Below are 13,835 nucleotides of genomic sequence, written 5' to 3'. Positions count from 1 at the left end.
AGAGAGAGAGAGAGAGAGAGAGAGAGAGAGAGAGAGAGAGAGGTCAACTGTGTATTCTTCATCCTCTTTCTCCTTTTCTTCGTCTTCTTTTTCTCCTGCTTCTAAAATAATGAGTTATACATTTCTTTCCTATATAGAACGTTAAAAAAATATTGATATACATTTTTTATCCGCCCTTTATTCCCTTATCATCCTGCTTCACATTAATCAGTGCTTCTAATTTCAATTCTACATTATTATTTTCTGCTTTTCTCATTTTCTCAGCCTCTTTTCACCCACTGTTATTACCCTCATTAACTTTTTTTTTAAACATCAAAACCCATCCATTTCAACTCGTTCCTTTTATTCCTCATCTTTCTCAAAGTTCTCCTCCTCCTTCTGCTCGTCCTCTTCCTTCTCCTCAACGGATCGGAGCCTCACCAATCCCTTCCTATCACTATTCTTTTTTTTTTTATATGTAGCCATCACGCCTTTCCCTCCTCCCTCGCCTCACAAACAAGACAGTGGAGACTGGAGACCAATCCCATTTGCTGCTCCTCTTAGTAACCTCTCAGCGTCCTCCCTGGCAATCACGCCTGTCCCTTCTCCCTCGCCCTACAAACAAGAAGACAAGTCCTCTCTCCTCCCAGCAGCCAAGGAGGAGCTGGTAGAGATCAACGTCGGGGGTCGTGGCGGCGTGCAGTTGGTGACGAACAAGAACTCGGGCACCAGCTGGCTCCTGGTCACTCACGCCACCTGGAGGGACGCCGGAAACTACACGTGCGCGCCCGTGCACGCCACGCCCGCCTCGGTGTCCGTCCACGTGCTCGACGGTGGGTGGGCGTGAGCGTGGAGGGAAGAGAGGGAGAGGGTGCATGTGTGTGTAAAGCCCCGTTCACACTGTGCCGATTCTTGGCCACGACTACCCACGACTCTAGGGTACACGAGGTCTTGGGTGTTGATGTGAAAAGGTCGGGCATGTCTTGAAAGAGGTCTTGAGACTGATGCCGAATGCTGCGCCGACGTCGTGACGGGAGTCTCGAGTCGTGAGGGTTAGCATGACATGCTGGCAACTAGTTGGCCGAATGTCCCAGACAGTCGGCAAGACATCAAAACCCCAATAAAACCTCCCCCCCCCTTCTTGGAGCGTGGGAACCAACTTGTCAAATGGAAAAGTCGCTGGGTTGTCGTGGCCCAGAGTCGGCACAGTGTGAACGGGGCTTAAGGAGAGGGGGTGTAGTAAGTTGGAAGGTGTGTATGAGGGGGAGGGCTCATATTTTTGCTTTCTATCTGATTTAGTGTTTCTTTTCTACCTTTGTTTAACGTTATATATTTCTCCCCTCAGCATTTCTTCCCGCTATCTTTTTTCCAAGGCCAGGTTTCGTCTGCCCTGTGTGACCTACTACTGCTGCCTTACTCTCACCTACTATTACTATTTGTTCCCTGTGTGACCTACTACTGCTGCCTTACTCTCACCTACTATTACTATTTGTTCCCTGTGTGACCTACTACTGCTGCCTTACTCTCACCTACTATTACTATTGTTCCCTGTGTGACCTACTACTGCTGCCTTACTCTCACCTACTATTACAATTGTTCCCTGTGTGACCTACTACTGCTGCCTTACTCTCACCTACTATTACTATTGTTCCCTGTGTGACCTCCTACTGCTGCTGCTGCCTTACTCTCACCTACTATTACTATTTGTTCCCTGTGTGACCTACTACTGCTGCTGCTGCCTTACTCTCACCTACTATTACTATTTTTCCCTGTGTGACCTACTACTGCTGCCTTACTCTCACCTTCTATTACTATTTTTCCCCACTCTTCTATCTTGTTTCTGTTCTTCGTGTGGCTGTACGAGATCTTGCTATGGGAAGAAAATATCATAAAATCCTTCCTTCCCGAACGTTATGTATTCCATATCATTCTTCGTTGTTCTGTTTCAATTATCTGAGATCTATTTATTTCGTTCACTATTAGTTTTTCGTTTTCTTTTCAATATTCGTTCTTTCTCATGATCACTATTTGTTCTCTTTCTCTCACTATTCGTGTGTACTACTGGCCACTTGCAGACTCCTTACTTTCTTGTTTTTATGTTATCTCCTTTTTGGTCTTTAAAACACTAATTCTTCCTTTCCTCATCAGTCAGACTCCTTACCGGCCACTTGCAGACTCCTTATGTTGTAATGGAATCTCCTTGTGGTCTTTAAAACAATCCTTCCTTTCCCCACCGCTGCGTGCCCTTGATCCCCGTTCCTTTCCCCCAGTAGAGGCTCCAGCCGAGCTCCAAAACGACCCCCAGCCGAGCCGGGCCCAGACGTCCACCCAAGGAACGCCAGGCCTCCCGCTTCTCCTGCTGGGGCTTCACCGTCTGCTGGGGCGCCACAGGACGAGAACGTGGTGCCTCTGGGTTCTCCTGGCTGCCTGTCTAGGGTTCTCCAGCGCCGTCAGGGGTACGAGTAGCCTTCAGGACGTCTCTCAGACAGGTAAGGAAGCCAAGGCATTGTTGAAAGTCGCCGCGAGGGAGGAAGGTGGTTTGCGGATATCCTTTGCTTCTACACTTCCTCCTTTTCTCTCTTTGTATCCTACACTTCATTCTCGCCTTCCCCATCCTTCGTCTGATACACTCCACCCTTCTCCTCATCGTTGGAATCCTACACAACCTCTTCCTTTTCTTCCTCCTCCTCCTCCTCCTCCTCCTCCTCCTCCTCCTCCTCCTCTCGAAGGCACCACGACAAAACACTCAGTTCCGACGCCCACGTGCTTTGATCTAACCCCGTCCACCACCTCCTCCTCCTCCTCCTCCTCCTCCTCCTCCTCCTTCCCTTTCCTCACCCACGCTTCCGGCACTTCCCCCGCGCACGCCGTCCGCCCTCAGCTCTAGTCCAGGGCGGGGCGTGTGGGAAGCGAGGCGCGGGGGACGTAACGCCGCGTTGGTTGTGTTGGTTGTCTGCCGTGATGTGGTGGAGTTGTGTTGCGGTCTTTGTGTTGGTGCGGGTGTGTTGCGGTGGTGTGCTGGTGCGGGTGTGTTGCGGCGGTGTGTTGGTGCGGGTGTGTTGCGGCGATGTGCTGGTGCGGGTGTGTTGCGGCGGTGTGTTGGTGCGGGTGTGTTGCGGCGATGTGCTGGTGCGGGTGTGTTGCGGCGGTGTGCTGGTGCGGGTGTGTTGCGGCGGTGTGTTGGTGCGGGTGTGTTGCGGCGGTGTGTTGATGCGGGTGTGTTGCGGCAGTGTATTGGTGTGGGTGTGTTGCGGCGATGTATTGGTGCGGGTGTGTTGCGGCGGCGTGTTGGTGCGGGTGTGTTTCGGCGGTGTCTTGGTGCGGGTGTGTTGCGGCGGTGTGTTGGTGCGAGTGTGTGTTGCGGCGGTGTGTTGGTGCGGGTGTGTTGCGGCGGTGTGTTGGTGCGGGTGTGTTGCGGCGGTGTGTTGGTGCGGGTGTGTTGCGGCGGTGTGTTGGTGTGGGTGTGTGTTGAGGCGGTGTATTGGTGCAGGTGTGTTGCGGCGGTGTGTTGGTGCGGGTGTGTTGCGGCGGTGTGTTGGTGCGGGTGTGTTGCGGCGGTGTGTTGGTGCGGGTGTGTTGCGGCGGTGTGTTGGTGCGGGTGTGTTGCGGCGGTGTGTTGGTGCGGGTGTGTTGCGGCGGTGTGTTGGTGCGGGTGTGTAGCGGCGGTCTGTTGCTGCTGGTGTGTTGCGGCGGTGTGTTGGTGCGGGTGTGTTGCGGCGGTGTGTTGGTGCGGGTGTGTTGCGGCGGTGTGTTGGGGCGGGTGTGTTGCGGCGGTGTGTTGGTGAGGGTGTTGCGGGGCGTGAAGAGGAAAACTTTGCATCTATCGTGTGTGTTGTCCCTCCTCCCTCATGCATGAGGAAAAATGTTTTGCTCTCGCCTGCTCTCTTGATCACGCTACACACACACACACACACACACAAACACACACACACACACACACACACACACTAACTAACTAGCTAACTAACTAACTAACTAATTATGTACAAATTTTAAGGTCGTGTGTACAGTAAATTCATCAGTGTGCACCTTTCCACTTCATCACCCAGTCACGTGAATACATAAATGTTCATACGTACATACATACATACATACATACATTACATAGGTACATACATACATACATACATACATTACATAGGTACATACATACATAAAGTCCCTAGCCAGGCAGAGCGAAATAAATGGAAAGAATGAACAGAAAATCACGTAATCGGTTAGTATGTTTTTTTTTTTAATATACACTTGATAATGAGTCGCAGATCACACGTGTTTTTTCACTTGTTTTTTTAAAAGGGGAGTAAAAAGTGGACGTAAACAAGAGATTTTAAATTTAAATGATAAAACGGTGAATGTCAAGATTAAAAGAGTGGACGAGGAAAAGGTTATGAAAGAGAAAAAAAGTGAGAACGAGAAAAAGTGAGCACAAGAAAAAAAGTGTTTGACAAATAAAAGGTTAATGATAAGTAAAGAATAAGAGAAAAGAAATGTGTGGAAACAGGTAGATGACTGAAAAGATGCTTTAGGGAAAAAATACTGTGAAAGGTAAAACATACAAAACAAGGAATAAAGAAGAAAACTTAGCGATTGATGAAAAGGTTGATGAGAAAAAGATGGACAGTGAAACAGGTGACAGTGATAGAAAAGACTGATAGAGAAAGAGACATATGAGGAAAAAGGCGAACGAGAAAAAAAAATCTGAAAAATGGCAGAGAAAAATTGGAAGGGAATAGAAAAATTCACAAATATAAACGAGAATACCAATAAAGTTAAAAAGAAAAAAGGGAGTAAAAGTGTAAACTCTAAAAGGGAAGAGTGTGCGGGGATGAAATTTAAGTGCGAATGTGATCAATTATTCTTGGTTTGTGGAAATGCGATAAAGATGGAAAGGATGAAAAAAAAAATACTAAAACTCATAAAAAATGGAGGATGTGAGTATCAGAAGATCGTAAACATCGAATGAGAAAAAAGGAAGAAATTACCGAGAATGACTCCCGTAAGGTTGAAATAAAACTGAAGAAAGGAACAAGATGGAAAAAGCTGAAAAGACTGAGAAAAAATATTGAAATTGTATGAAATGACTGAAAATTTTCAAAAAGGGAGCTTCAGAAAAGGTTTGAGCAATAATTGTCAATACAACGTGTAAAATTCAATGAGAAAAAAAAATCCTTGAAGAAAAATGTGCTCATATGTAATTCAACTGTTATTGTGACTAATGATTCTGAACTTTGTGGTAATGAGGTAAAGATGAACAATGTAATGAACGATTGAAAGTTATGAAATGAGAATCTCAAAAGAAATTGGTAATGTTAGGACTGACTCGACTTCGAAATTTCGACAGATGAAAATATATATAAAAAAACGGGAAACTTACGCAAAAGGAAAGTGAAAAGCATATGAAGACATTTTAGAGAAATTAAAAGAAGAAATATATAAAATTCTCCAGGGAAAAATGTGCAGAAATTGAATTGGGCTTAATAATGTGTAAAAAGTTTCTCGGCTTTGTGGAAGTGCGAGAGATGAAAACAAGAGGACTGACACTCACACAGAAAAAAAGAACAGATAAAGTTAAACTGTTCAGACGATCAGTGACTCACTCTCTGTTGGTGGAGATGCGATAAAGATAAAAAAAATAATGAAGTTGTTAGTCGGAGTATGCTGACGAACTCCTTGTTCTCGGATACGTCGTGATTTATGATAAACAATGAAATAAAACAGGAGGAAAAAGTTTAATCAAGTGTTTTTACATTAATCGTCGAAGCTGTGATGCATCATAGAGAAAACCAAAACGGCGAGATAATAATAAAGTGGATGAGTTACCGTTCGCTATTATTCATTTTCTATTAATTAAGTGATTTCTGTGGGAAGGAAAATGTGAGAGAAAATTAGCTGGTTGCTCTCTCTCTCTCTCTCTCTCTCTCTCTCTCTCTCTCTCTCTCTCTCTCTCTCTCTCTCTCTCTCTCTCTCTCTCTCTCTCGTGACCTGAATACACATAGGCTACACACAATATCGTTTTAAAATATGCATCCTTCCTTCTTATCTCCTTCTCCTCCTCGTGCTCCTCTTTCTCCTCGTGCTCCTCCTCCTCCTCCTCTACCTCCTCCTCCTCCTCCTCCTCCTCCTCCTACACCCTCTCCTCGAAACTACCATTCTCTCCTTCCCTCTCCTATTCCTACTTGTCTACATACTGACTCTTCTTCCTCCTTCTTCCCTTTCTCTACGTCTCTATCTTCCTCTCCTTTTTCTCCGTCACTCTGTCCCTACTTCTTCGCTTTTTGTCTTTCCTCCTCCTTTTCTTCCTCCTCTTGTTCCTCTTTGAAACTGTGGTGTTCAAGGACTCTCAGTGCCATGGAAAGAGGAACCGTTGGAAGAAAGAAGAAAACCAAAGAGGCAGACAGAAAAGGAGGAGGGAGATGAGGATGAGGAGGAGAGAGGGAGGGTGGTAAAGGGAATGGGGCGAAGAAAAAAGGCAGTGAAGAGAAAGCTGGAGAGATGGAGAGAGAGAAGAGGGGTAGATGTAGAGGAGTAGAAGGGAGGAGAAACTGGAGAAAAGTTGGAGGAAGTGAGGAGAGGGTGAAGAAACAAAATTGAGGAGAGAGAATAAAAAAGAGAAAGATAAGGGAGGAATGAAGGTAGGGAAAAGTAGAGGAAGAATGGAGCAAAAGGAGGGAAAAAGGGAATGAGAGAGAGAGAGAGAGAGAGAGAGAGAGAGAGAGAGAGAGAGAGAGAGAGAGAGAGAGAGAGAGAGAGAGAGAGAGAGAGAGAGAGAGAGAGAGAGAGAGAGAGAGAGAAATGCCTTTATTTTCTTTTAAAAATATTAAATTAAAGAAAACTATGTAAGGAGGAAAGAAGGAAAGAAAGGGTAGAGAGAATGATAAATAAGTGGAGGAAAAGTAAGAGAAAGAAATGATATATAATGAACCTGGCAGGGAGGAGCGGATGGGAGAAAAAGTAGTAACGGGAGATGAAGAATGAAGAGAAAATGAAGGAAGGACGAAGCAGCTTAACATGAAAAAGGCGGAACAAAAAAATGAGAGGGAAGAGAACAATAACATGAAAATAAAACTGAAGGGAAGATGGAGGAGTGAAAAAGAAGGACTAACCAAAGTGAAAAGAATAAAAAAAAATGAACAAGAGGACAATACATAATACAGACTGATAAAAAAATAGATTAAACTCGAAAGAAAAACAATCTAAATAGAGAAAGAACTGGAGTGTGAAAACAAAACTATAAAACAAAATATAAAACACAGAAGAGTGAGAAGAAGAGAATGGAATAACGATAATAGAAATAAAAGCCAAAACCGTGAACAGATATACACAGAGAAAAGAAGGGCAACGGCGATAAAAAATATAAACGAGGCAAAATGTGAAGAAAAAAATGAGGAAGAAGAAGAGGAGGAAGAGGTCGAAGATGAGGAGGGAAAAGACAGTAAGGAGATGGATTAAGGAAGGTAAAGGAACACAGAAGGAGCGAGATATTGAGAAAAAGCTGACCAATAGAATATAAAGAAAGTTAGGAAAAAGAAAAGGATATATGGTAAAGGAATAACACGCACAAATGAATTCAGAAAATAAAGGAAAGAAGAAGAGATACAGAGAAAAAGAAAAGAGCGTGTAAAATATATCCTGAAATACCTGTGAATCCCTGAGGAAAGGATCAATGATGTGGAAGAGGAGGAGGGGAAAGAAGAGAAAGGAGAGGAGGTCAAGGAGGGGAATCGGAAAGGAGGTGGAAGAAGAGTGAGAGAGACGCATAAAAAAAAAGAGATATGGAGATACTGGAAAAGGAAGAGGCAAAGAAGAAAAGGAAGATAAAGAGGAGAAGGAAGAGGAGGTGGTGGAGGAGGAGGAGGAAGGAGAAGATTAAAGAGACAAAATTTAATATCACAAGAGGAGAGGAATGTGTTAGTATGTGAATACGTGTGTGTGTGTGTGTGTATGAGAGAGAGAGAGAGAGAGAGAGAGAGAGAGAGAGAGAGAGAGAGAGAGAGAGAGAGAGAGAGAGAGAGACGGGTTTGAAATATTAAAAAGAATCGAATCTGCAAAACTATGTGTATTGAAACAGCTGGAAATGTTACGCTCGTGAACATGATTCTTCGGACGATTTCGTTCTTTTTTCGCACACGATTTGTTAAACTATTTCTCTCTCTCTCTCTCTCTCTCTCTCTCTCTCTCTCTCTTAAAAAGCGCTCAAGGGGAAGAAACAGAAAGCGGAAGAGTAAAGGAGAGAAGGAATATGCCAAGAAGAAAAGGAAGAGTGGTGACGAACATTGAAGCGAGGCAAATAAAGAATATTCACGCAACTTGAAGGAAAAGGTGAAGGAGTGAAGGGAAAATGATTAAGGAAATAGGAGGAAGGAAAAAGAACAATAAGAAGGAAATATTGAGAGGTATCAAATAAAATATATATATATATATATATATATATATATATATATATATATATATATATATATATATATATATATATATATATATATATATATATATATATATATATATTTTTTTTTTACGTCGCTGCCTGTTGCGCCGGTAGGCATCTTCCTGGTGGGGCCTGATGGTCGGCCCAAGGCTTCTTCCAGGTGGGGCCTGATGGTCGGCCCAGCCCGTTCTAGCGCAGGCGAGTGTTTATAGTGGCGCCATTTTGCATTGGCTCATGCTGCCCCCCGGAACTCGTTCTTGGTTCGCTTGGACGGCTTCCTCTAGAGTCCGGGTTGATGGGTGTTCTTCAGGACAGCATGTGGGTAGTTTTAAGCCACTCGGCGGTGACTGAAAAATCCGAGTGGTAGCGTGGGGATTCGAACCCGCGTCGTCCATCACGCGGTGAATGTGGGCCCAGTACGCTACCACTTCGGCCACCGCCTACCCAAAAATATATGAAAGCAACTCAAAATGAATCACAATGTAACACATTTTTTGTTTATTTGCATTTTTTTTATGTTCTTATATGTATTTTTTGCCACTGAAGTAAAAAAAAAATCACATTCGTTTTGACGTAATATCGATAGTTTTTTTAGTTTTTTATTCTTAATATCGTATTTTCTCGTTATATACATAACTGTTCTCTACGGCAGTATGTTGGCTCAATCTATTTTAATATTGTAAGGATAATTACACAACATTTAGTGCTTGTTCATATATTCAAAGGTATTTAGGAATTACAATATTGGTTAGAACAACAACAAAAAAATCAATAAAGTTTTGCACTGTAAATGCTTTGATAACTATTTATTTCCATTGTGGAGCAACACTGCTTTGAGACTTCTTGTTGAGCTGTCTATGAACAGTCGCCATTCTGCAGGATCGTGCTTGAGTCTAAGAGCAGTAAATAAACCAATCACATCATTACAATAACACATATCATTACTAATGCCATAGTAAATTTAAAATTCTTCATATCGTTTCCGGTCCACAGATGTCCTGCAGTCTTCCCCTAGTAGATTCCATTCCTTCAGCCTTGATGTTAGAAGTTCACCTCCTGACTTAGTAAGACCTAAATCCCGGACTAAATCATCTAGCTCACTCTGATTTGGAAAGTGAGGCTTCGAAGTCGCTCTTGGTACGAAAGCTTCCTCCATTTCTTGGCTGCTGCCACTTAATGACTCTTCAGATGAAATATCCATTGCATCCTCCATCTGAAAAGAAAGAAATAACTACGTATAGCAACTTCAACAACGACTTGAATAACATCGGTATTCCATACATCGTTAGGACAATGAATGCATAGTAAATACTTAACATTCGAATTAATTAAAAGTAAGACTTTTGGAGAGTATGACGAGAAGTATACTTATATTTTCTGGTGGTTGTGGTACTGGTAAGCTGTCATCATGTGGGACAGGTGCACTAGATGATGGTATGTCTGGATACTGAAGAGCTTGTCTTCCTTTCACTTTTCTGTACTTTGTCACATCAATCATACAAAAGTAAGTCATCGTGATGGTTCTTCGGCTCTCTCCATACTCTGGGATTGGCAAAAGGCATTGCCCTTCCTGTACCTCTTAACCATCCTTCTAGAGTAAATCGACAGCTTCCACATATCACATGAGGGATCCATGGTTTGTCCTGGTCACCCATGGGCATTCCGAAATAGTGTCTGTACGCTATCCAGAATTTGGCACCTTTCACGATCTTATGTAATACCTGCTTTTTTTCCAATATAATAATCAGACACATAGCAAACTGTATCTGGAGAATTTTTACATCCTCTAGTAGCTATCCTGAAAATAACTGAACTTAGTAATTGATGTGAAACAGAAAATTAGATATACATTTAGTAGCGGAACATATAACAATTCCAAATATATGATAACATTGAAAGACGATGTATTTATATAATGGTCGATGATACAGAAAAAAAAAAATTACATTTTTTGAATCAGTAGAGAAAATTGATTAATAAACAGTACAAAAATTACATTACACAAAACTTTTGTAAAAAAAAATGTTAAATTGTGATAAAAGATTTAGAAAGTCAGAAAGGTTAGGAAAAATGAAAACGTGTCAGTCGAACAAAAGAACAGACATGTGAATAACTCAACATGAAACTTAATTAGAAGGGTGAAAGTCAGAAACACTAAGAAAAAGAGAGTAAAATGATAAGCTTGAAATAAGAAAAGACTCAATAAGTGGATGAATAATTAAAAAAATAAAAGGAATAATAAAATATAAATTAATACAATATGAACACACACAAAAATGTTAGGGAGATGTGAAAACGAGGGAATATTTTCAGGTCCAGCGTCATTACATACTCGTTTTGTTATAATTATGTGTTCTCCATATTGTTAAGGCTAGTGTCACACATTCACGATCTTGACTCTCGACGTTAGAAAATGTCACGCTGCCAGACGTACGTTAACATCATCATAAATAGATCCCCTAAAATGCCGATCATTGCCGACGTCGAAACGACATTGTCGAGACGTTGCTGAGATGGACATCCAACGGTGTTGGTTTACTGCCGACGGTGAGAGATGTCAGGAAGGGCGCCGAGTGTTTAGAAATTTCAAAACTGTCGGCGTGTAGCCTGACGTCGGGATGCGTCGGGAGTCAAGATCGTGAATGTGTGATACTTGCCTTGGTTGTCTTTGGTGCAAGTGTTCCTCATAACCGATTATACCACACAGTGTTTGGCTGGTGTGGGTTGAGGCTTTGTTCCCTTTTTCCTTCCTATGCAAGGAAGAGACGTTGATCCTCGCCCTCAGTATCAATTCTGTTGGTCAAATGCAAGAGAAATACAGAGGTGATTTTTAGGAAGCTATTTCCCGGTGCTGCTCTGAAGTCATGACCATTTTCACTTCATTACAAAGTGCTGCCTTTGGCCCCTTATGTGGTGTTTACTGTGTAATGGTTTGCTTTCCAGGAACAGCTGCATTGCATGTTTAAACAGGATGATTAACAAAATTAGAGTACATAAGATTAATGGAAACTTTAGAATAACTCTCAAGGGCGTTTATAATTTTATTATATATATATATATCATATATATATATATATATATATATATATATATATATATATATATATATATATATATATATATATATATATATATATATATATATATATATATATATATATATATATATATATATATATATATATATATATATATATATATATATATATATATATATATATATATATATATATATATATATATATATATATATATATATATATATGTTTTACGTAAATTTCTAGGAAGCTGTGAAATTATAAGCCTGAACAGGTTATAATATGTGTGTACTGTTTTAGGGCCCCACACTGTGTGTGGAGGAAATTATCAACGGCATCCCGAGTAACGACAGCAGCACCCAGCCGGTGGCCACACAAGCTGCACGCAAGATGCTCTCAGCCAGCCCCTAGATGGCACCCCGGATGCCGGCCTGGTGCACCCCCTTGTACGCCTCCTGGAGAGGGCAGACAAGTGAGTGTGGCCTGAGTGTTGTAACCAGAGGGCAGGGTTCAGGATGTCTATTTATCCTCTTTATAAATTAAACTTTCAAGAGAGGAATACCAAGGCTTTTCAAACTGAAACTGATCACTCTTTTGACATGTATTATGTCCATAGGAGCACCACTTAGTAATTTGTTTTGCCCTTTGACTGCCACCTGTAGTTTATAAGTAAACTGAATTACTATTGTGCCGATATGAAGAAAGGAAAATGTTCTAGATATGAATGCCAAATGGTTTGTACAAATTGGCGACTATTACTGTTACGTGTAGGATTGCTTCACGACGAACGTGTGGAGATGCGCGTCATCTGATGGCTGACAAGCGCCCTGCCGCAGCCCCGCCCTGCACGTTCTACACTGTTCCTTCTGCCCATTCAGAAATAATAGCAAGGTTAATCATTCTGTGGCATCCAGCCCTGAGTTGTATTGTTCCTGCTGTGAGGGTCTCGCGTTGAAAAACGTGGAGGGGAACATGAAGTCTTAAGATGAATAGAAGGAGGTAGAAAAGGGTGTCGCTTCTTGATAGAATCTTCCTGCTTTGTTTTTATGTTGTATGAACAAATGATTAGTTTGAAGTTTGTTCCTTCATGTAATCCACGTTGTTTGCCTCCCCAACAACCTCGGGTGCTGTCGTGTCGTTCGTCAAGCTGCTCCGCTCGCCGCACACCAACTTGGCATGCAAAGCAAGCCGTGTGGGCGCCAGGAAACACTGCTGGCGATGGCCCCAAACTCAGAAACTTCGTCATTAAGGCTGGCATTGTACAACCTCTTCTGGAACTCATTAGACCAGACACAGAGGTAAGGTCATGAGGATGTTTTCTTACATTCTATAATGGAGTGCTCTACCATTCAGTGATGTATTCTTTCTTCACTTCAAAACTCAAGCACAAAGTGGAACATTAAACTAATGCTTATAAGAGAAATGAAAAAAAAAAATGATCATCAGAATAAACTGTCTTCAGTATCTTCAGTCCTGTAGCATCACTGCTTCATAATGAATGTATTGCTGAGTGTAGATACACAGGTCTTTGTTGAGCAGGCATGAAAAGGCGGCACCAGGTGGAAGGCCACAGCCACAGACGGCAGGCCAGTGCTGTTACACAATACGGTGATGGAGGCATTGATAGTGAACAGGGTTATAACTTGTTGGCTGCTGGAATGTGTTTGAAGGATGGTTACTTTGAATTACGAGGAACTAATAAAGTAATATAAAGGCTAGAGTTCAATTCTCAGGTCTGAGGACATGTATCTTAACATAAATTCCTTAGTCATTCACTCATTATTTTCTTAGAAGACACAGTAAAACCCAGTGAGGTGATGCTCCACTCGGATCGCTTCCTGCATGCATCAGTTATTTGTGTGTCATACCAATGGGAGTATTGCAGGTTAACATAGCTCGTTAATATTCACCCAGCAAAGGGTTATAAATGTGTTCATCATCTCAGACTACCGAGATCAACGCGGTGGACCGCCTGGGCCATATGACTGAGGAGTGCGGTGGACTGGACAAGACTGAGGACTGCAGCACCACGACAACGAGGCCGTGTACGAGAAGGCTCTGGATGGATATCATCGAGAAGTGTTCCGACGAGGAGGAGGGCCCCGAGGTGAACACCACCACCAGTGGCCAGGCGTACGACTTATCTGCCGTGAACAACGTGCCTGAGGGTGGATTCTCTTTCTAGGACTTCAGTGTGTGACTGGCAAGGAAGGAGCAGCAGCAGGCAGGGTGTGTGTGTTCCACGGTGGAATAATGTGATAATGTATCTAACCGTCGATCTCACTTGTCTAAGTGGCCTCTGCAGCATGTTTTACTGGGCCTTCAGTGGACCCGCTGGTGCCTCAATGTTTTACTGGGCCTTCAGTGGACCCGCTGGTGCCTCAGTGTTTTAC

The 13,835-nt window shown here is 42.5% G+C and overlaps 1 long non-coding RNA gene across 1 annotated transcript; it reads left to right on the top strand.

Annotated features, from left to right (window-relative positions):
* Positions 1–1,889: 1,889 nt before the first annotated feature.
* LOC126995202 (uncharacterized) lies at positions 1,890–13,604 on the top strand. The gene is made up of 3 exons (XR_007750099.1): positions 1,890–2,468; positions 11,743–12,740; positions 13,388–13,604. It is a non-coding gene; the product is annotated as an uncharacterized LOC126995202 (long non-coding RNA).
* Positions 13,605–13,835: the final 231 nt, after the last annotated feature.

The sequence above is a fragment of the Eriocheir sinensis genome, chromosome 1 (assembly GCF_024679095.1).
Source record: "Eriocheir sinensis breed Jianghai 21 chromosome 1, ASM2467909v1, whole genome shotgun sequence".
NCBI lineage: Eukaryota > Metazoa > Arthropoda > Malacostraca > Decapoda > Varunidae > Eriocheir > Eriocheir sinensis.
This window is presented reverse-complemented; position numbering and strand designations above follow the sequence as displayed.